Raw genomic sequence first — 20,443 nt, forward strand, 5'->3', positions numbered from 1 at the left:
AGTATTTACTTTCCATTGCCTTTAAGACATGCTCCTAGATCTATGCCCATAAGAGGAATGAGACCATGCCACAGTTAATTCTGGAGGGGAGACATCACCAGCTATCTCGGCAGGAATGTGTCCTTTACAGGACAATCCTTGCAATGAATCCAAGACTTGGTGACAGTTTTGTGTTTGAGCTTTGACTCTTGATGCTTGTATCTGGAGCAGAACTGATTAAGTCATCCAGGATGGGTTGGGTCAAGAGAAAAGGCAAGAGTCATTTTTGAGACAATGAGTCTTTCCAGGAAGAGGGGCACCTGGAACTCAGCTTCTCCACGGTATGTGGGCCCTGGCCATTTTGAGCTTGGATCAAATGCACTGGTCAACTAATGTCCTTCATCACTTCCAAAACACAGTGCTTCTGTTTAGAGCCCATTACGAAGGCCTTAACCTCAAAGAGAATCCATGGGCCAAAGCCAGTCAGTCAGAGGGGACACAGAGGCCATGGAGAATTGAGGCTAATTGACTCTTTAAATCCATTGCTATAGTAACGCACTGGCAATGAGTAGCAATCCTGAGGGCAGGCATCCTCATTCATTTTCCTAAATGTGACCATTGAAGGTTCTCAAGGAGGGCGTTGGAGGAACAGAGCTGTGGAGGCGGTGCCGGTGCCCAGGAGGGGCTGCCGTTCAGCTGACACTAAGTGCATCTCCTCCTTTAGCAGTCCTGCAAGCTATTGCCTGCCCTGAGCCAAATCCTCCATGCCATTTGTTTTTGTAAATAAAGTTTTATTGAAACACAGCCGTGCCTATTCATTTATGGATTGTCTATGGTCACTTTCCTGCTACAACAGCAGAGGTGAGTGGTTGCCATAGAGACTATCTGGCCTGCAAAGCTTAAAATACTCTCTGGCCCTTTAAAAAACACTATGCAGACCCCAGTTCTCCAGGATTGTGAGTTTAGAAGGTTCCCCTTCTCTGGGCTTGGTTTGCTTGCCCTTGTCTCCAATGTCCCCGTTTGGTCCAGCAATGTGTCTACTCACTTCTTACCTTTGTTTCATCTCCCCTAGCATCAAGTACCAATTTCAGAGTCCATAGGAATGAAAGCAACACTAAGATACCTCGTGGCCATTCTGTAAGTTGATGTTACTTTTATTCTCATTTTGCAGGTACTGGCATCAGTGACTCATCAAGGTGACCCAGGCGGTTGGTCGTGAAGCTGGGATTCAAAGCAGATAGGTCGATGACTTCTGCCCTGGGCCATCAGATCCACCAGCCACTTCCAGGGAGCTGCAGAGCCCTTCTGATCCCACTCACTCTGTCCCCTTAAGCACAGCAGCCTGACTCCCCTCCCATCCACTCTCACCCAGCTAAATGGATCTGGGACAGGCATGTCTTCTCCAAAGAGCCGTCTCTAGGCTGGCCAGTGGCCATCAGGTGTCAGGAAGTCACAGAAGAGGGAGAGGACAGTAAGGAGGGGCCGCAGAGCACCCGGGTGGCAGCGGCTGGAGGCAATGGATAGAAAGACTGAAACAAGGAGATGCCGAGAGACAGTGCAGCCTGTGTTCTGTCACAGAGAAGCTGCTGGTCATCCATGGGAGCCGACCTTACATGCTGGTCTGTAAAGGGGAAATTCCGGTTCTAACACCTATTTCTGGCTTTTCTTACCTCCCGCATGCATCTTGTAAGAAATCCCCCTCAAGTGGGGGCCATGCCTCTGTTGTTGAAACCTAAACAAACTTCACTGCTATTCCTCTTTTCCTTCTTTCTGTCCAGAGACCCTTGAAAAATCCCAAGCAGCCTCTCAGATGAATTCTCTGAGCTGTCCCTGTGAGCCAGTCACCATATGCCGCTGATTCACAGGTATTACTTACTGCATGCTGAAAATCGCCCCCTAAGGGGTATCCCCTCACTATTTTACAGAAAGAGGAGCCAAGGCTTGCTTGTTGCTTCCACCCACTTGGGCATGTTATCAGGTGCCAGGCAGTGTGCTAAGCCTATCCATGTGATAAATCATTTAACCTTCACAAGTAAATTCTGAAGTAACAGAGGCAGATACTACCATTCCCTCATCTTACAAAAGAGGGGAAAAAAGCTTGGGGATATTCAATGATTTGTCTGACGTCATTTAGGGAAGGCTGTGACTTTGCACTTGTCTAATTCTAAAACTTGTGGTAGTTTTGTGCCTCTTCTGTTCAGCTGACAGGTCAAGGGCAGAGCATTTAGTGTCCCCTTCTCTGTGACAGAGTGGATGGGCTCTTTGCATACATTAGCCTAGGTTGGAATGGACTGGATGGGGGGATGGTATTCAATAAAGCTCTTGACAAATATTCCAGTTCTCTTCCTTCTAGGCACACGATACAATTGCACTTCCCATCCCCTGCAAATGAGACACAGCCAAGCAACTTGCGGTGGCCAAGACAAGTGACTGGGGCCAGGCACATTTTGCCTTGTCCCTTCTTCCCTGGTAGCATCCAGCCACACTCCTGATGGTAAAGGCCCTGCAACTCCACCAACCCTCCATGGGCAGAGTAAACCTCTGCGGATTTCTGTCCCTGAGGTTTGGGGATCTTCGTTACTGCAGCACGGTCTAACTCATCCTGATTAATACAGAAGACAACTATCTGCTTTCTTCCTCTTAGCTGACCTCAGATACAAGACCCAATTTCATATTGCTTTTTGCCTCTAACAGCCAAAAAATCAGTTTGATGACACTTGCTGTCCAAGAATATGAGTTTAAATTCTGTCCCTAAGCCCATTTTCTAGAAGTTAACAAGAAGGTAGAGAGTGAGCAGAAACCCCCACAGCCACATGTATCCACTCTCATCAAAAAAGTCCTAAGTACAGTTCCTGGGTTGGTCTCTTTCCTCATTAACTGACAATCACCAGTTTATCCCCTGAGCAGAAAACCTCCATCAAAATTTCAAAAGCTCACATTCTCGACCACTTTCTGGCAGAACTTCTCTAAGTAACACCAGACACAGGAAACGCTGCAATCAATGAAGCTAATCTGACCATCAGAAAACGGCTGGTTCCTCTGGTTAATTTGTGACATCAGGACCAGGGGCCAGCAGCAGTTCTAATAGGACTCGAGATTAATAAGGGTTGTCCACTCAGAGACACCCACACAACAGGGACTGTCAGCTCTGCGTGACCCCATGGCCTTCCCCCTGGCCCCAGGTGCTACTCAGCTGTCAAGGGAAACCAAAAGATTTGAGTGTAAGAGGAAAGGGAAATATTTTCTCTTCTGGCACGAAGAGCTCACAGGTAGGTATTCGATAGCTTCCAGAAAAGTCACTGAGGCATAGTCAGTGAGAATCAGGCATCGCTCAGGAGCCTAAGATCTCGGTCACTCTGAGTCAAAGCTGTTTTCTACAGCAGTTGATGAGTTCTCCAACACCTTCCCCCAGCAGTTTTCTTTCTTCTTTTTTGTACACTTTATTTTACTGTGGTGAGAACACGTAACAGGAGATCTACCCTCTCGGCAAACGTTTTAAATGCCCCATACAGTCTTGCTACCTACAGACACAAGGCTGTACAGCAGATCTCTTGAATGTATTCACCCTACACCACCAAGACTTTATGCCCGTTGATTAGAGATTTCTCATTTTCCCCTCCCCCAGCCACTGGCCACCACCATCCTACTCTCTGATTCTCTGAGTTTGATTGTTTTATTTATTTATTTAAAATCGAAGGCAAACTCTTTTGGGGCGGGGGAGGGGGCATGCCACATAGCATATGAGATCTTACTTAGTTCCCCAACCAGGGATTGAATCTTCACCCTCTGATCTGGAAGCACAGAGTCTTAACCACTGGACCACCAGGAAAGTCTTGAATTTGGCTATTTTAGGTTCTCATGTAAGTGGATCAAACAGCATTTGTCTTTCTGTGTCCAGCTTATTGCACTCAGTATTAACATCCTCTGGGCTTCCCTGGTGGCTCAGATGATAAGTAATCCCCCTGCAATGCAGAAGACCCGAGTTCGATCCCTAGGTCAGAAAGTTCCCCTGGAGAAGTGAATGGCTACCCACTCCAGTATTCTTGCCTGGAGAATTCCATGGACAGAGGAGCCTGCTGGGCTATACAGTCCATAGGGACATGACTGAGTGACTTTCACTTTCATCCCTCTTTCATACCAGCATCCTTGAGGTTCATCCATGTTGTCACATATGGCAGGATTTCCTTCTTTTTCTCGACTGAATAATATCCCATTGTATGAATACACTACATTTGCTCTATCCATTTATCCCTCAACCCTTCTATACCTTGGAGAAGTATCACTCACTTTCCCCTTAACTCTTCACCTGCTCGCCAAGAGGCTAATGGCCTCAGTTTTTCTCTCCTTCCCTTGGAGAATCAAGATCCAGACATCCAAGCCCAGGTTCCCTTCCCTGTACAAACCAACTGTGGGAGGTTTCCAGGAAAACACATGTGAGATAATCATCATACCTTTAGCACCCATGTCCCCTTAAACTCTGGCCCTTCATGCACTTTGTGTCCCTAATCCCCTCGAGCACCCAGGGAAGCCGCAGCATGAGTCCTAATGAAGGGGAGGAGACTACAGCACAGGGAAGTGAAGTAACCTCACCAAGAAATGAAAGTGATGCTGGAAATGATGTGATCCAAGCTCTGCATGCCTCAGTTTCCTCATATGGAAAATAGGGATTCGAAAATAAGGCCTCATGGGGGTTTGGTGATGATGAATGTATATAAAACTTCTGGAATGTGTCTGCCACACCCAAAGCAGGAAGAAGAAAAAGCAAAGACGCTTCCCCACCAATTAACACTGGACCTCCACTGTCTCACCCATTATGGTCTCCACCTGGATGACAGATCGATGATTATTTCTTTATGATGATCTCCTAGCTGTGTCCCTTTTATTCTTAAGCAATCCAACACTCTCACCTTGGGTTATTTATGTAAATGCAACCCTTTGACTTATTTTATTTTAATGTACTTATTACAATGATTGCACATTCAAATGTTCACATGCGAGCTCCAAAACTCTTAATTGCTCTGCTGTTGCCTTACTTCTAAGCTGCTGCTAGAATCCATTTTTATTCTGGAGAAATAATTAAATGCAATAATGTCCTCCACTCCCATTCAACCTTGGGCATGTTTAGAGCCAATTTCAATCAGGTAGAAATATGCCAAGCACAAGATGGCTTCGAGAGGTGGGTTACGTGACCCAGGCTGCTGTGCTGGAGACACCTGGATCTGCTTCTGTCCTTCCTAGTTCTCTATGGTTCAGACTTCAGGATGGATTTTTCCTTGCTTGATCAATTGAATCCCCCCCACCACACCCCAGTCCTGTTTCGGAGTGGAGGTGGGTTCTAAATACTCCACTCATTGATAAACCTTTGCTCTTATTTTTGTGTAGAAAGGACACCAAACAGGAAAGGAGGAGACCCAGGGATCTGTCTTGCTTTAGCGATTGTCAGATTTTTTCATCTATAAGATAAAAGGTCCTGTGCGATGCTGCTGAACATTCTCTGAGTCGACCATTAAGCAATACCATTGACTAACAAAGTTCTGCAATTTCAAATCGTTGAGGAATAGCTGATGGATTTTAAGAGACCAGGGATGGAGGGGTAGATGGGTGCTCCTAAGTGTGTGGTCTCCTCCCTGCATCATCCTGTGATCGTCTTCTCCAGTAGCTCTTTGACCTGGGATAGACGATTTCATCTCCAAATTCCTCATCCATCCCAGGCTGGCACCTCCCTCCCCATAGCTGAGAACCGATGAAGCACAGTGACTGACACACGCAAGGTGCTAACGAAACATGCTCCCGTTAGAAAATACGTGCACAGTGCTGACTCTGCCCCAGGCTTTGTTTCCAACCCTTCTGTACCGACTCACTCATCTGATTCTCATGAGGATCCTATGAAAGAAATGCTGTTATTCTTCCCATGTTTTGGATGGGAGTACGGAGGTTCAGAGAAGTTAAGGGACTAAATCCAGCTCTAGGAAGTGGAGGAGCCAGGATTGGAACCCAGGCAGTTGAGGTCTAGAGGCCACACCCACCGATGCTGCCCGCCTCTCGGCAGGTCTGAGGACCAGGGAGGGTGCCAGAGGGGAGCCCCGGCCAGGTGCACCGTGCAGGCGTGAGGGCGCCCATCCCACCTGCTCACTCATCACCACCCGCTTATGGCTTCCTTTCATGGTGTGTGGACGCACGGCCAGCTGAGTAGTTGTTCGCTGGTGAACTCAGTGTCTGAGGCTTCATTCCCATCACCAAGGTGACCAGGGCCATTGAGAGGGACACTTGGGGGAGAAGCCTGCACCTGCTTCCAAAAGGACGGCTGTGCCAGGGCAGTCGCAGTGTGCATAGCTGCACCCAATTAGGACATGCAATTACCCCAGCTGCCAATGCAAACAGACCTCACAGAGGCCCCTCATAGGCTCATTTGTATGCACAAAGAGTGGCAGGGCTGGCCAGCACTTAGAAACTCGGGGGCCTCGCTGGGCACGGGCAGGCCAGGCTTTAATAAAACCCTCAATAATAAGCCTGGTGTAATTTAGCAGATTTAGTCATGTTAACGGGATGCGCAGCTTTGGGTGAGGAGGGAGGGAGCTGCATGGGTAGCACTGGCTTGACTTGGAATCCAGCCTCTGCCCCTTAACTCTGAGATACGGGGAAAGGAGCTTAGCCTCTCAGGGCCTCAATTTTCTCATCTACCAAAAAAGAAGGGGTCGGAAGACCTACTTTGCAAAGGTGAGGGAGAGATTAAATAGGGCACACCTATATTTAATTCTAGTGAACAACAGAACACTTAGCATGAGGCTTATACATACTCAGCACCTAGGTGACATTTTTAGCCGGTGCCCCATCACCCAGTGAGTAGACTTAAGCCATTTGGAAGGGCAGGGTGGGGAGGTGAAGTGCAATCAAGTCCATCAGGCCTCTGCCACTTGCTCACTGTGTGACCCAGGGCACAATATCTAACATTGAGAGCCTCAGTCTTCCTCTCTGTAAATGGGCATAATAACTAGTCCCTGCCTAATGGCACTTTTACGAGAGTTCAGAGAGTTAACATGTGTACAGCACTCAGGATAAAGCCTAGACCTGAATAAATGTTAGCTACAATGGATTAAATTGGAATTAATGCTTATAGTGATGATCTAATGAAGCGGTTCTCAAAGTGTGCTCTGGGAACCCCTGGGGGAACCCTTTCAGGTGATCTTTAAGGTCACTACTTTCATCATACTTTGAAGACGTTATTTTCCGTTATTCACTCATCTTTCACAAAAGCACACAGTGGAGTTTTGCAGAGGATCCATGATGTGTGAAATCGCAACAGATTGAAAGCAGAAACAAATGTGAGAATCCAGCTGTCTTCTATTAAGCCAGATATTACAAAGATTTGCAAAAATGCAGAACAATCTCTTCTCATGAAATTTGTTTTGGTTGTGTAAAACACACATATTTTTCATAAAAGGTTTTACTTATACAGACACGTAATGAGTTATGATTATGTTAAGTAAATCAATAAATAACCAATGTTGAGAATGCCCTAGTTTAAATTTCAACATATAACAAATAATTGATAGATATAACCTACATAAAGAAAAGCTCCTTGGGGGTCCGAAACAATATTTGAAAATAGAAGGGGGTCCATGGAGACCAACAAGTTTGAGAATTGCTGACATAATACAGACTTATCATCCGAAATACCTACTCATGGAGGAAATAAAAGTTGAGGACCTTTTTATGTTGGGTTTTTCTCTATACAGCAGGCCTGCGGGTTTTTATTTTACTTGCATACACGATAAATACACACACGGGTGGAAATCTAGGTCAACTGGAAATGGAGTGATGATAAATAGTTTTATAGAAAGAGGCAGAACCCTAAAGCCCTGGGACACCCTCTGGGAGGAAGACTGACCTGCTGGCAAAGCTGCTCCCTTTGACCAAACTCTAGCCAAGCCCCTCTGAGCCCCTTCTCAACATGGCCTCAACCTTGGCCTGTAAAGACTGGAGAAAACACTAACATCATTTCTGACAGCTCAAGGACACAGCCCTTGGATGATTCTAGTCCCCTTCTAGCGCCTGCCTGAGAAAACAGAAGGCTGCCAACAGAATCGAGTTTGCTTCAGCTAACCCCCTAAGACGGGGCCCCAGCGTCCCTTCCAGCCCCTATGCAAAGGAGAGGACTAGCTTGGAGAAGCGCCAGCTGGCAAACCCAGATGAGTTTCATGGGGACAGGGCCCCCCACCCCCTTCCTGCTTTCTGTCCTTTCTCACTGCCCTGACTCTGCTCAAGCCCTGCTCACCCCCTCACTATGCCCTCACGCTCCCTTTAAGAGACCAGTCTCTCTGTACAAGTCTCAGTGGCGTTCGGTTCACACTGGACCCGTTCCCCTAGTGCAACAAGATCTCACCCGTTGATATCTGTCCTTACGGCCTGTTTATCCCTGACACTGCCCAAGGCCATGTGGCCTGGACCTCAACTCCATATTGCTGTGTCCTTGGGGCCAGCACAGGAGTCCAGACTGGACCCAGAATGTCCTTCTAGCCCCACCAGGAGGGTGTGACAATCACAATGAACAACCCAGTCTAGCTTCAGTAACAAAGCCTTCTGGATTTCTCCAAGACAGACTTTCTCAACTGTGACGTTAGGGACATCTGGGGGCAGGTCATGTCTCTGTGGAGGCTGTCCCGTGCATTCTAGAGTGTTTAGCAGCACCCGTGATCTCTCCCTATTAGATGACGGTAACACTCGTGTGAAAACCAAAAATGTCTCTAGATATTGCCAGACATATCCTAGGGGCCAAAAATCACCCCTGGTGGGGAAGCACGGCTCCACGGGCATGTGCTCCAGAGACCCCTGTTGGCAGCCTCAGTGGCTCAAGCCCTGCTCCCGTGTGACAACAACAGCCCCAAGTGACCAGTCCAAGTGGACAGAACAGGAGAGCTAGGCCAGGGAGAAAGAGATGGCCGCAGAAAGGGCCCAAGTTAACTAAGGAAAGGCGTGCTGGAGGGAGCAGGGAGGATCTGGAGGAGATGGGGAGAAACTGTGCCTGCAAAGGGGGGACGTGGGAGGAGGGTTAGACTCCCCCACTGGAAACAGGGTCACTCTGAGGAGGGGGCATTCATTCAAGCAAGTGGCTAGTCCCCAAGATGCTGGCACTTGGGGACTAGGGATCCCCAAGATCCGTAATTTAAGTTGTTGTTTAGTTGCTAAGTCGTGTTCATCTCTTTGCAACCCCATGGACTATATAGCCTGCCAGGCTCCTCTGTTCATGGGATTTTTCAGGCAAGAATACTGGAGTGGGTGGCCATTTCCTTCTCCAGGGGATCTTCCTGACTCAGGGATGGAACCTGTGTCTCCAATAATGGCAGGTGGATTCTTTACCATTGAACCACCAGGGAAGCCCCCCAAATTTAAACCAGAGGTCCTAACTGGGACTTCATGGTTGTATCAAGGGGTTGGTTTGCTTTGTACGGGGTACTCATGTCTTGGTTTATAGTCCCAGGCAACATTTCAAGGTCTAGAGATTCCATCTTAAAATTTGGATTTCCACCCTCTCCTGAAGCACCAGCAGGCCTGACAGCAGTGGGCTGGGATTCTGCGTGTAATGACCGTGTGGGACTGAGCAGTGGCTGGCAGTATTGAGAAGGGGCGGCTGCTCTACAGATCATCACAGCTCTTGTCCAACGTGGCGCAGGTCCCCTCACCCACTGCACGTTGTGAGCCTGCTCGAAACCAAGGACCCAGGATTCTCAAGGAACTCAACTTCAGAGCCTTGCCTCAAAGATCTCAAGAGTCCTTAAGGAATCCTTTTATTCCAGGGTTTTCCATAGAAGTGGGACTGCCCCTCGAGGGGTGTTCTGAAAACATGTTTGCCATTTCGGTTGCCACAAAGACTGTGGGATGTTCCTGGCAGAGAGCGACGGGGGACACCAGATCCCTAACAATGCATATTTCCAAAGCAATGAAGAACAATCCCACATCCTGCAGGACTTCTGAATGTCTCTACCTGTCATGTGGGCGAACAACTTGTTTTTAATTATGCAGGTCAGGAACCTCATACAAATTTACATATGACAGAGTACTTTTGAGTGCTTTTAATAGAACTGAATTTTCCAGGAAAGTAACTATCTTTAACTCAAGGGGAGATCTTACATCATTCAGAATTTTAGCATGATTTTTTTAAAATCCTGTCATCAACAGCCACACAAGCTATGCCTGTAAGTTACCAACAAACACACCTGTTCTCCACCTATATTTGTAATTGTAATTCTTGGTGAGTCAACATCCGGCACCTGATCTTTTCATGTGTCTTCTAGCCCCTTGACACAAAGGGAGGCCTGACAGCTGGCAACATCAGCATCCTTGGGAGTCTGTTAGAAATGGAGGTTCTCAGGCTCCCACCTGGACCACTGAATCTGCATTTGAACAAGATGCCATGGGGGTTTGTCCGCACTTTACAGTTTGGGAAGCGCTTGTCTGGAGGTGTTATGCCTGATCATTTACAGAACAAAATACACATTATTTTTATTTCAAATTACTTTGAACACATTTGTTATATTATTATCAAGGCAGTGTATTGATCTGTTTCAGAGCTGTGAGTATAAGTAGGTTGTAACAAGTATGGATTTCATTTCACAACAGATAAAAGGAATTATTTTAAAAGATTTATTGCATGAAGAGGGGCTGGTCCGACAGGGTTGAGAATGACTGGTTTATTCACCCTACATACTTTAACTGGGTGCCTACTCCCTGCCAGGCGTGGAGGAGGCAGAGGAGAGGAAGGGGACTTAAGACACACTTCCTGTTGTTGTTGGGGTTCTGACACACGAGAGGGAAGTGGGAGTGGACATACAGTGTTTCAGGATGAGAGCAAAGGGAGGCAGAGTGGCGATGAATGTGTGCCAAGGGTTTCATCAAGAATCCAAGTCCAAGGAGAGCAGAGGAGGTTTTCACAAAGAAAGCAGCTTTCCTGCCCAAACTTCAGAGGAAAGAGCATGTTTAACAGGCAGACAGGGAATCATGGGCAAGCAAGCCCAGCAAAACTCAAACTCAGTAATAACAACGATAGTAGCTAACACTTATAGAACATTAATTCTAAGCACTGCACTCACACTTGACACTTGATTATCCTTAAAAATTCCAGAACAATGTGTTAATGAACTCAGTGGGGAAATGTATCTCTCTATCAAATCTGCACATTGAACACTTTAAATATCTTACAATTTTGTCAATTAGACCTCAATATACATACCTAATTAAAAGATGCTTTTTAATTATACCTAATTAAAAGACACATGCTCCTTGAAGAAAAGCAATGACAAACCTAGACGGCATATTAAAAAGCAGAGACATTACTTTGCTGACGAAGGTCTGTCTAGTCGAAGCTATGGTTTTTCCAGTAGTCATGTATGAGTGTGAGAGTTGGACTATAAAGAAAGCTGAGTACAAAAGAACTGATGCTTCTGAACTGTGGTGTTGGAGAAGACTCTTAAGAGTTCCTTGGACTGCAAGGAGATCCAACCAGTCAATCCTAAAGGAAATCAGTCCTGAATATTCATTGGAAGGACTGATGCTGAAGCTGAAGCTCCAATACTTTGGCCACCTGATGTGAAGAACTGACTCATTGGAAAAGACCCTGATGCAGGGAAAGATTGAAGGCGGGAGGAGAAGGGGACGACAGAAGATGAGATGGTTGGATGGCATCATCGACTCAATGGACAGGAGTTTGAGCAAACTCTGGGAGATAGTGAAGGATAGGAACTCCTGGCATGCTGCAATTCACGGGGTTGCAAAGAGTCGGACACGACTTGGCAACTGAACAACAATACAGCTGACAAAAAGTCCCAGAACAACTTTTTGGGGTAGGTACTGTTAGCATCCTTGTCATGGGGAAGGGGCTTGCTCTGAAGCTTGCAATGAAGCTATGAGCCACCGTGCAGAGCCACCCAAGATGAACAGGTCATAATGAAGATGTCTGACAAAAGGTGGTTAGATAGCATCACAGAAGAAACGGACATGAATTTGAGCAAACTGTTGGAGACAGTGGAGGACAGAGGAGCCTGGCGTGCTGCAGTCCATGGGGTCACAAGGAGTCAGAGACAACTTAGCGGCTGAACAACAACAACTAACATTTGACAAGTGAAAGTATGGAGGCACAGATAGGTAAAGTAATACACTCCAAATCACACAACATGGGTAGAAAACCTACACTCTACTCCCTAGGGCTGTTAACAACCAGCCTTGGTGGAGTGTCCCATGGATACCCAAAACAACCCCTAGCGGGTGACACCACCTCCAGCAAAGACCCTAAAAGAAAGCAATCATTAAGTGGGCTGAAATCTTTAAAGAAGAGAGGGGGTCAGCAGGCAGAGGGTTACTTGAATAACTTGAGTCCTTGGTGTAAACTCCTCTTGCCTTTCTGCTTTGTCTCCCTCGTTGTTCGGTCACTCAGTTTTTGCGACCCCATGGACTGCAGCACACCAGGCTTTCCAGTCCTTAACCATCTCTGGGAGCTTGCCTAAATTCATGTCCATTGAGTTGGTGGTGCCATCTAATCATCTCATCCTGTCATCCCCTTCTCCTCCTGCCTTCAATCTTTGCCAACATCGGGGTCTTTTCCAGTGAGTCAACTCTTTGCATCAGGTGGCCAAAGTACTGGAGTTTCAGCTTCAGCATCAGTCCTTCTAATGAATATTCAGGACTGATCTCCTTTAGGATTGACTGGTTTGATCTCCTTGCAGTCCAAGGGACTCTTAAAGTCTTCTCCAGCACCACAGTTCAAAAACATCAATTCTTTGTCTCCATAACTTGAGGCTAACTCAGTTCTGTACTCCCCCAACCCCAACATGCTATTTGTCATGGTTTTATTTCCCTACACAACTTCCCTGAGTCTCTTGTCCCAGCTCCTGGGAAGCACTCCTTGTTTCGGCATCTCCTGTTTGTGCTCTTCTCCCATCCTGGTCCTCTGGGGAAGGGGCCCTTGAGGAGACAAATGGGCCTCCTGCTGATGAATCAAACTCATCCTTTGCATCTGCCAGGTCTCCCATGCCCTCCCCCCACCTCCTGCCGCAAGTGGGTAATGAATGACCCACTTGTAAGCTCATTACTGCAGAGTCTCTGAAGAAATGTAAATGCTCACAGAGCCAGTGAGATAAATAAGGAAAGATGCTTGTAAATAAATAAATATATATGCACTTATACACACACACAAACCCAATTAATTTACACCATCTGAAAGTCAGAGCCATTTGGGGTGGGGAGAGGGAGCAACGGAAAGGCACCTAATATTCCCATCCATGTGATTTCAGGGCTGAGCGTCCCAGCAGCCGCCAATAAATTATCTTTACTATGCAGAGGCACAAATGAATATGCTGCTGTCGTCTCCTTAAATCTCCTTTATAAGCCTGTGCTTGCCTTGGCCCACCCTCCCAGGGACGGGGCCTCCACGCAGTTTTATGGTCTAAGTTCCTGAAGAAGGTTGCCTGTTTACAGGCCTAACTGTCGGCAAAGTGGAGAAGCCCCACTGACACTTCCTGTTCATGTGAGGGTTTGGCATGCTGTGCAGAATGGTCCAGGTGGCTCAGCTGTAAAGAATCCACCTGCAATGCAGGAGACATGGGTTCGATCCCTGGGTCAGGAAGATCCCCTGGATGGAGGCATGGCAATCCACTTCAGTGTTCTTGGCTGGAGAATCCCATGAAGAGAGGAGCCTGGCGGGCTATAGTCCTTGGGGTCACAAAGAGTCAGACACGACTGAGCACGCAGGCAGACAAAGAATGGCCACCTCCGCTGGGGGCCGTGGATGGAGGTGAGCCCTCTTTAACACCTTTGGAGAATGACCTCTGCCTCCTGGCCTGAGGGGGCTGACCTTCATGGGTGGCATGTGCTGTTCGTAAGCATGCTTCTCACAAGCCCCTGACATTCTCTGTAGGGCTTCAGGGCAGAAAACCTCCTCATAACCAACTTTTGAGTGTCCTACTCTCCCCTGAAAGGAGAGTTCTGGTCCCTCCCTTCAGAGGGGATGTGTCTGCTGTTCATCTCTCACACTGTGCTGAGCCAAAAGGGGGCAATGGGCAATCATGGCCCCTGGGACATGCTGACGGGTTACAGGAGCATGCTCTGAGGTCACTCTTCTGAATCTGAAACTTGGCCCTGCCACTTGCTAGCTGTGCGACCTTGGGAAAGTTAGCAAACCTCTCTGAGCCTTGGTCCTTCCTATGTAAAACAGGTATAATAATATCCAAACCTCATAAAGTCAATGAGAAGATATATCAGCTTAGTGCAAAGGCACAGGTCAAAGCACAGAGAATGGAAGGTAAACATTACCAGCGTCATTTCATCCCAACTTCTATAGTAACCTTCTGTGGTGTATCCATTCATGTGTATTTACTGAGTGCCAAGTATGTGCCAGCCACTGTCCCTTGGCAGAAGTGCTGTGTCTATCACTAAGATCTGGAGACACCTGCTCTTATGAAACACACATTCTAAGAGAACGAAATAGATAAGCAACTGACCAACGACTCAATAAAAAGAGAAAAACAGATAGGATGTGTTACGGATACAATGTCAAGTATTGATTATGCTTTATCCACCCATTTTATTTAATTTTTGATTAGACATTTTATTATTTTTAAATTTTTAAATTTTATAATGGAGTATAGTTGATTTACAATGCTGTGTTAGTTTCAGGTGTACAGCAGAGTGATTCAGTTATACATATTCACCCATTTCAAAGATGAGGGAACTGAAGCTGGAAGAGGTTCTCTAAGTAGGCTGAAGGGCCGGGCCAGTCCAGCCCCAGAGAGCTGGGAAAGTGAGAAGGGGAACTGGAGCAGGGCTGGGTGCCCGGTTGACAGGGGAGAGGGCTGTTTCTGCCTCCCCTTGCCCCTCCTGTTTTAGAGATGACACGCCTCCCCAGAACACGTGCCATCCAGATGGGAAAGACAGTCTGCTACTGGACAAGTTCCTTATTCAAGGGGCTGCTCAGTGGACCTTCCCTGGCAGATGTGTCCTGACTTCTAGACAAAGGAGCTCCCCTTTATCCTCAAACGATCCATGAAACAGACCCAGCAGAAGGTGGTTCTGGGAGACCCGATGGACCACAGTCATTCAGGCCACTAGATGGCTCTTTCCGTGAACTTTACAGAGTGCAAGCTACTAGCTGCACCAAGGTTCTGAAGACAGGCTGCCTTCTCTCTGGATGGGTCTCTAAGAAGTTTTTCTCAGTCTTCAGCTTCTGGGGGGCCCTCCAGGGTCTCCTCCAGTCTCCTGGCTCCTTATTGCCCCAGAGCAGGTCACTTTCCTTTCCCTCAGGCATTATACCCATTAGGATTTTTTTCACACAAGAAGAGTTTGAGGCAGCAAGACAGGGACTTCCATGCTGACTACTAAATCCTGGCCAGATGCCCGATCATTGCAACTCCCCCAATAAAGCAGGCCCTGCTCACCTCCCAGTGTCCTGCTCCATCCTACCACCTGCTTCGTCCCCTCCCAGCTGTCACTCGCTACCTGGGAGATCGCCTACACCTTGCTGCTGCTGCTAAGTCGCTTCGGTCGTGTCCGACTCTGTGAAACCCCATAGACGGCAGCCCACCAGGCTCCCAAGTCCCTGGGATTCTCCAGGCAAGAACACTGGAGTGGGTTGCCATTTCCTTCTCCAATGCATGAAAGTGAAAAGTGAGAGTGAAGTTGCTCAGTCGTGTCCGACTCTTAGCAATCCCATGGACTGCCGCCTACACCTTACCCCTCAGTTAATCTTCGCGCTGATTTTTTTTTTTTCTTTTTTGGTTGCACCTCGTGGCATGGGGGATTAAGATCCCCGACCAGGGGTTAAATCCATGCCCCCTGTAGTGGAAGCTAACCACCAGACCCCCAGGGCAGTCCCTACATTGGTCTCTGAGACCTTAGCATCCACACGTGACCTAAGAGCAAACTGAGGCCCAGAGAGGAGGTCACGTGACTCACCCAGTGTCACAGGGGCAGGAAGGGATCAAACCCAGGTTGGTCTGATTCCAATGCTTGTGCTCTTAACCTCCCAGCCTTATCTCTCAAGCACCCTAAGTGCCCGAACTTGGACCAGGCCAACCGTGAACTTTCCCCTCCTGGCTGGATCTCAGGAAGAGAACAGAATATTGCCTGTTGAACCCACACTCCCACAGTTGAGAGCGGGAGAATCCAAGCTGACATGGGGTGTTCAGGCTTTTATGATGCAGCCCCTTCCCCCGCAATGCACCTTTCATCACTGCTGCTTGGGCAGCATTTTTTATGCCGTCTCCTATTGAATGTTCCCAACAGTTTTACATGGAGAAAGGAATGGCAACCCACTCCAGTATTCTTGCCTGGAGAATCCCATATAGAGGAGCCTGGGGCTTTAGTCTATGGGGTCACAAAGTGTTGGACACGACTGAGCAACTAAACAACAACAACAGCCACACAGCAGGCAGTGCTGCCCCGCTGTACTCGAGGCCAGGGCCTCAAGCACTCAAGCAGACTACTTGGGTCTCTGCACCATTTCAAAATGCTGCGATTTGGGGCAGGCTTCCCAGCTGTAACCACTCACAGAATTGGTATGAGGATGAAACAAGTCATTGCTGGGAAAGTCCATAGGACACAGCTGAAAACACAGATCATCACTAGAAATAACACTCCTGTTAGTCGGAGGATATCCTTTTTGACAAATGAGTAAACAGAGGCTCAGAGAGGTATAAACACTTGTTCATGGCCACACAGACTGAGGAGTTAAACCACAGTGCCTGCCACTGGGTAGCTTCCTGGATGAACCCACCTGCCAATGAGGGTTCGATTCCTGGGTCAGGAAGATCCCCTGGAGGAGGGCATGGCAACCCACTCCAGTATTCTTGCCTGGAGAATCCCATGGACAGAGGAGCCTGGCGGGCTACAGTCCATGGGGTCACGGAAAGTCGGACACAACTGAGCAACTAAGCAGAGACAGAAAAAGAGCTGGCAGTTTCTCCAAGGGCTGCCATGCCTGCAATTTCAGATCCACCCAGGCTCACTCTCCATGCAGAAAACGGCTCAAGGGGTCACTTCCTGGCAGTGTCCAGTTTCATCCACCAGGGAGATACTGACTGAGTTGGTATGAGCTGAAGCCAGAGGACCAGAACTTTTCAAAGCTTCCAGGTGATCCCGATGTGTAGCCAGAGGTGCTAACGCCCAACTCAGTCCCCTCCAGCCTCAGGTCGTGTTGTGAATCAGGCGACCTGGCACTCTCTGGATCCTGTTCACCATCATTCTGCAAACTGGGGGTGCTGGGCTAGGACAGTATGTTCTAACACCTTCCCCATTTACTTATTGATTTTAATTGGCTACCATTTAAATGTCTACACATATACTGTGAAAAGTTGATCACCAGAAAAAGTGAAAGTGAACGCTCAGTCGTGTTCATCTCTTTGGGACCCCATGGACTATACAGTCCATGAAATTCTCCAGGCCAGAGTACTGGAGTGGGTAGCCTTTCCCTTCTCCAGGGGTTCTTCCCAACCCAGGGATCAAACCCAGGTCTCCCATATTGCAGGCAGATTCTTTACCAGCTGAGCCACAGGGAAGCCCAAGAATACTGGAGGGGGTAGCCTATCCCTTCTCCAGCCGATCTTCCCGACCCAGGAATTGAACTGGGGTTTCTTGCATTGCAGGCGGATTCTTTACCAACTGAGCTATGAGGGAGTTCCTAAAAATCTGAACACAAGGAAAAGGAAACAATGGTATCCCACCCCAGGCTAGATCAAGTTGACTGCTTAAGGCTAGGAGCCGAAGGCTCACTCTGTTGTAAAGGGAGGTGTGCAAAGGTTAGGTGCTAAAATCATGCTATCACCAAGCTGAGACGTTCTCCTTGGTGTCATCAAACAGACTTAAGGACTGTGGAAAAGGCATTCACTTTCTCCCTGGATGAATCAAGGTTGTTTAAGCCCATGGAGTTTCCCAAATCATCCTGAAAGGACACACCTCTTTTGGAAAAACATGGGACCAGTCAGTTCCTTAGGGTTTCCTAGGTGGCGCTAGTGGTAAAGAACCCACCTGCCAATGCAGGAGATGTAAGAGATGTGGATTAGATTCCTGGGTCGAGAAGACCCCTCTGGAGAAAGGTACGGCAACCCACTGCAGTATTCTTGCCTGGAGAATCCCCATGGACAGGGGAGCCTACAGCCCATAGGGTTGCAAAGAGTTGGACACGACTGAAACCATTTATCCCGTAGTCAGTTCCTTATCACACGGATGCTCTAGGATTCTACAGGTCTATGGGTCCTACCAGAGATCTTAGGAAAGGGAGTGAAGTTCCCCCCACCACCCCCTGCCAAGTGTAGGGATGGATCAGGAGACCTAGGACTGGCTGCAATAACTCCTCCTCCCTAATCAGGCTGTCCCCCTGCGCACAGCTGTTTGAGGTCACTTTCTATTTCCCAGGAACAACAGCAGCAATGAGCAGCGCTTACCACCTGCCAGGAGTCCTTGTAAGCACCTTGCATGGACTAACTCACAGCAGCCCTTGGAGGCCAGCATAGTCAGCATTCCCATTTTCTAGGCCATGAAACGGAGGCACAGGGAGGTGAAGTGGCTTGCTGAAGACTCACCCCAGCCTGTAAGTAGCAACTGATCACCACACTGCAGCCCCTCCCCTAAGGGCCAGGGGCTCCCCGCTGTCCTGTCTTAATCCCTCTACAGCTGTGGCTGCTTCAAGGGAGCCAGGGGAGAGAAAGAGGAAAAACGTTTTTAGAAATTATTTCCGACAGGCGACCAGATACTAAAATAACAACATTTGGTTTGTCTTGCTAGCTGGAGGCAAAAATCAGCTCAGGTGGGAGGAGGCAGCTGCAGGCCAAGCACAGAAGAGACTGCCTGGCTCTGAGTGGGCCCAGCTCTGCGAGGGGCATGAGCACCTCTCATTCCCCAGCGGAACGATGCTCTGTGAACCTCCAGCTTGGAGCTCTCCAAGGCAGATGGCGGGGGAGAAGGCACTGCATCCTTAAGGGTGTCCGTGTCACAGTGGAAACTCCCACGGGGCTGAAAGACCATGCTGTAGGCGACCCTTTTAAAGTCAAGTTGTAAAATTGTAGAAAAAGGGATGAGTAACACAGGTGGGGGTGGGCATAACATTCTTATTGAAAGCAAGAATTAGGATTTACAGCACACTTTACTGTGGGGCTTCCCAGGTGGCTCAGTGGTGAAGAATCCACCTGTCAGTGCAGGAGACTTGGGTTTGATCCCTGGGTCAGGAAGATCCCCTGGAGAAGGAAATGGAATCCCACTCCAGTATTCCTGCCTGGAAAGTTTCATGGACAGAGAAGACTGGCAGGCTGCAGTCCGTGGGGTTGCAAAGTTGGACACGACTGAGTGCCTGGGCATGCACCCACTTACTCTATGCCCCTACCCTCTGCCCCATTGCAAGAGATTTAGGTCATTATGTCATTTCACCCTCACAATGATCCTCACATGTAGCTACCACTATTGCTAAGCCCATCTGACTGACAAGGAAACAGGTATAGACATGGCATGTCACCTGCCCAGGGCCATGCAGCTAACAAGCAGCTGATCTACAGTATGAACTCCAGAGCCCACTGTCTCCCAACTTCTTGCCTTTCATGCATTTCTCCACATTTCCAAAACACCCAGGATGTGCCTGGTCCTGTGTGAGTGAATCGAAGTGAACGGGCACGATCTCCCGTCCTGACCTGGAAGGAAAGAGGAGCGGCCGCGGAGAACTAACAGGCTGGCACGTCTGGAGGCAAAGCCAAGCCAACGGGAGCAGATGGAACCCGGGCGGCAGATGTTAATGCAGTTTGCTTTTTCCATATGCTTTTCTGTTTAGCTGTAATAAGTGAATTGTTCTTTAATATCTGTCAGGAGCTTAAACTCTGAAGGCCAGTGGCAGTCACAGTCACTCAAGACACAAAGGAAGCTGCGGGGCCGTCCCCTCACATCAGAGAAGGACGAGAGCATCAAGGAAGAGGCCACATACTGTGTGGTCCAGGCTGTGTATTCACACACACACACACACACATGCACGCTGCTGGCTTTCCCTGACAGCCAGGTTCTCAGTGGACTTTCTAGAATCTGTGAAAGTCCATGTCAATGTCCTTCATACTCAGCAGTGAGATTCAAGTTCAGTTTCAGATTTTCCCTTTGGAAAAAAAAAAAAGGTTCCAGTTTGAAAAGATGTAAATGGCTCAAGCCACGTATCCACTTGGGACTTTCAAAGCAACCACAGCTCATCTTCTGAATTAAGTAAAGCAAGGAAAGTCTGTCTTCTGGCCTTTCTCAGGGTCAGACACACAGCCCCATCTCCACCATCCCAAGGCGGGTGCGGTTCAATGGTGGCGCCTCTGGCCAGCATTTTTCCACTGATGTTACCATTTGACAGTCACTTTGACTTTCAGACAGAGTCTCACCAACTCCACTGTCTTTGAAGGAGCCAGCTGTGATTCTGTCAACAGCAAGAAGACTCCCTGCACTCTTCAGCCAAAGAAGGAGTACA

The 20,443-nt window shown here is 48.1% G+C and overlaps 1 protein-coding gene across 1 annotated transcript in view; it reads right to left on the reverse strand.

Moving 5' to 3' along the window:
• XYLT1 (xylosyltransferase 1) overlaps positions 1–20,443 on the reverse strand; it is a 349,260-nt gene that overhangs the window by 158,992 nt on the left and 169,825 nt on the right.

The sequence above is a fragment of the Bos mutus genome, chromosome 25, assembly GCF_027580195.1.
Source record: "Bos mutus isolate GX-2022 chromosome 25, NWIPB_WYAK_1.1, whole genome shotgun sequence".
Taxonomy (NCBI): Eukaryota; Metazoa; Chordata; class Mammalia; order Artiodactyla; family Bovidae; genus Bos; species Bos mutus.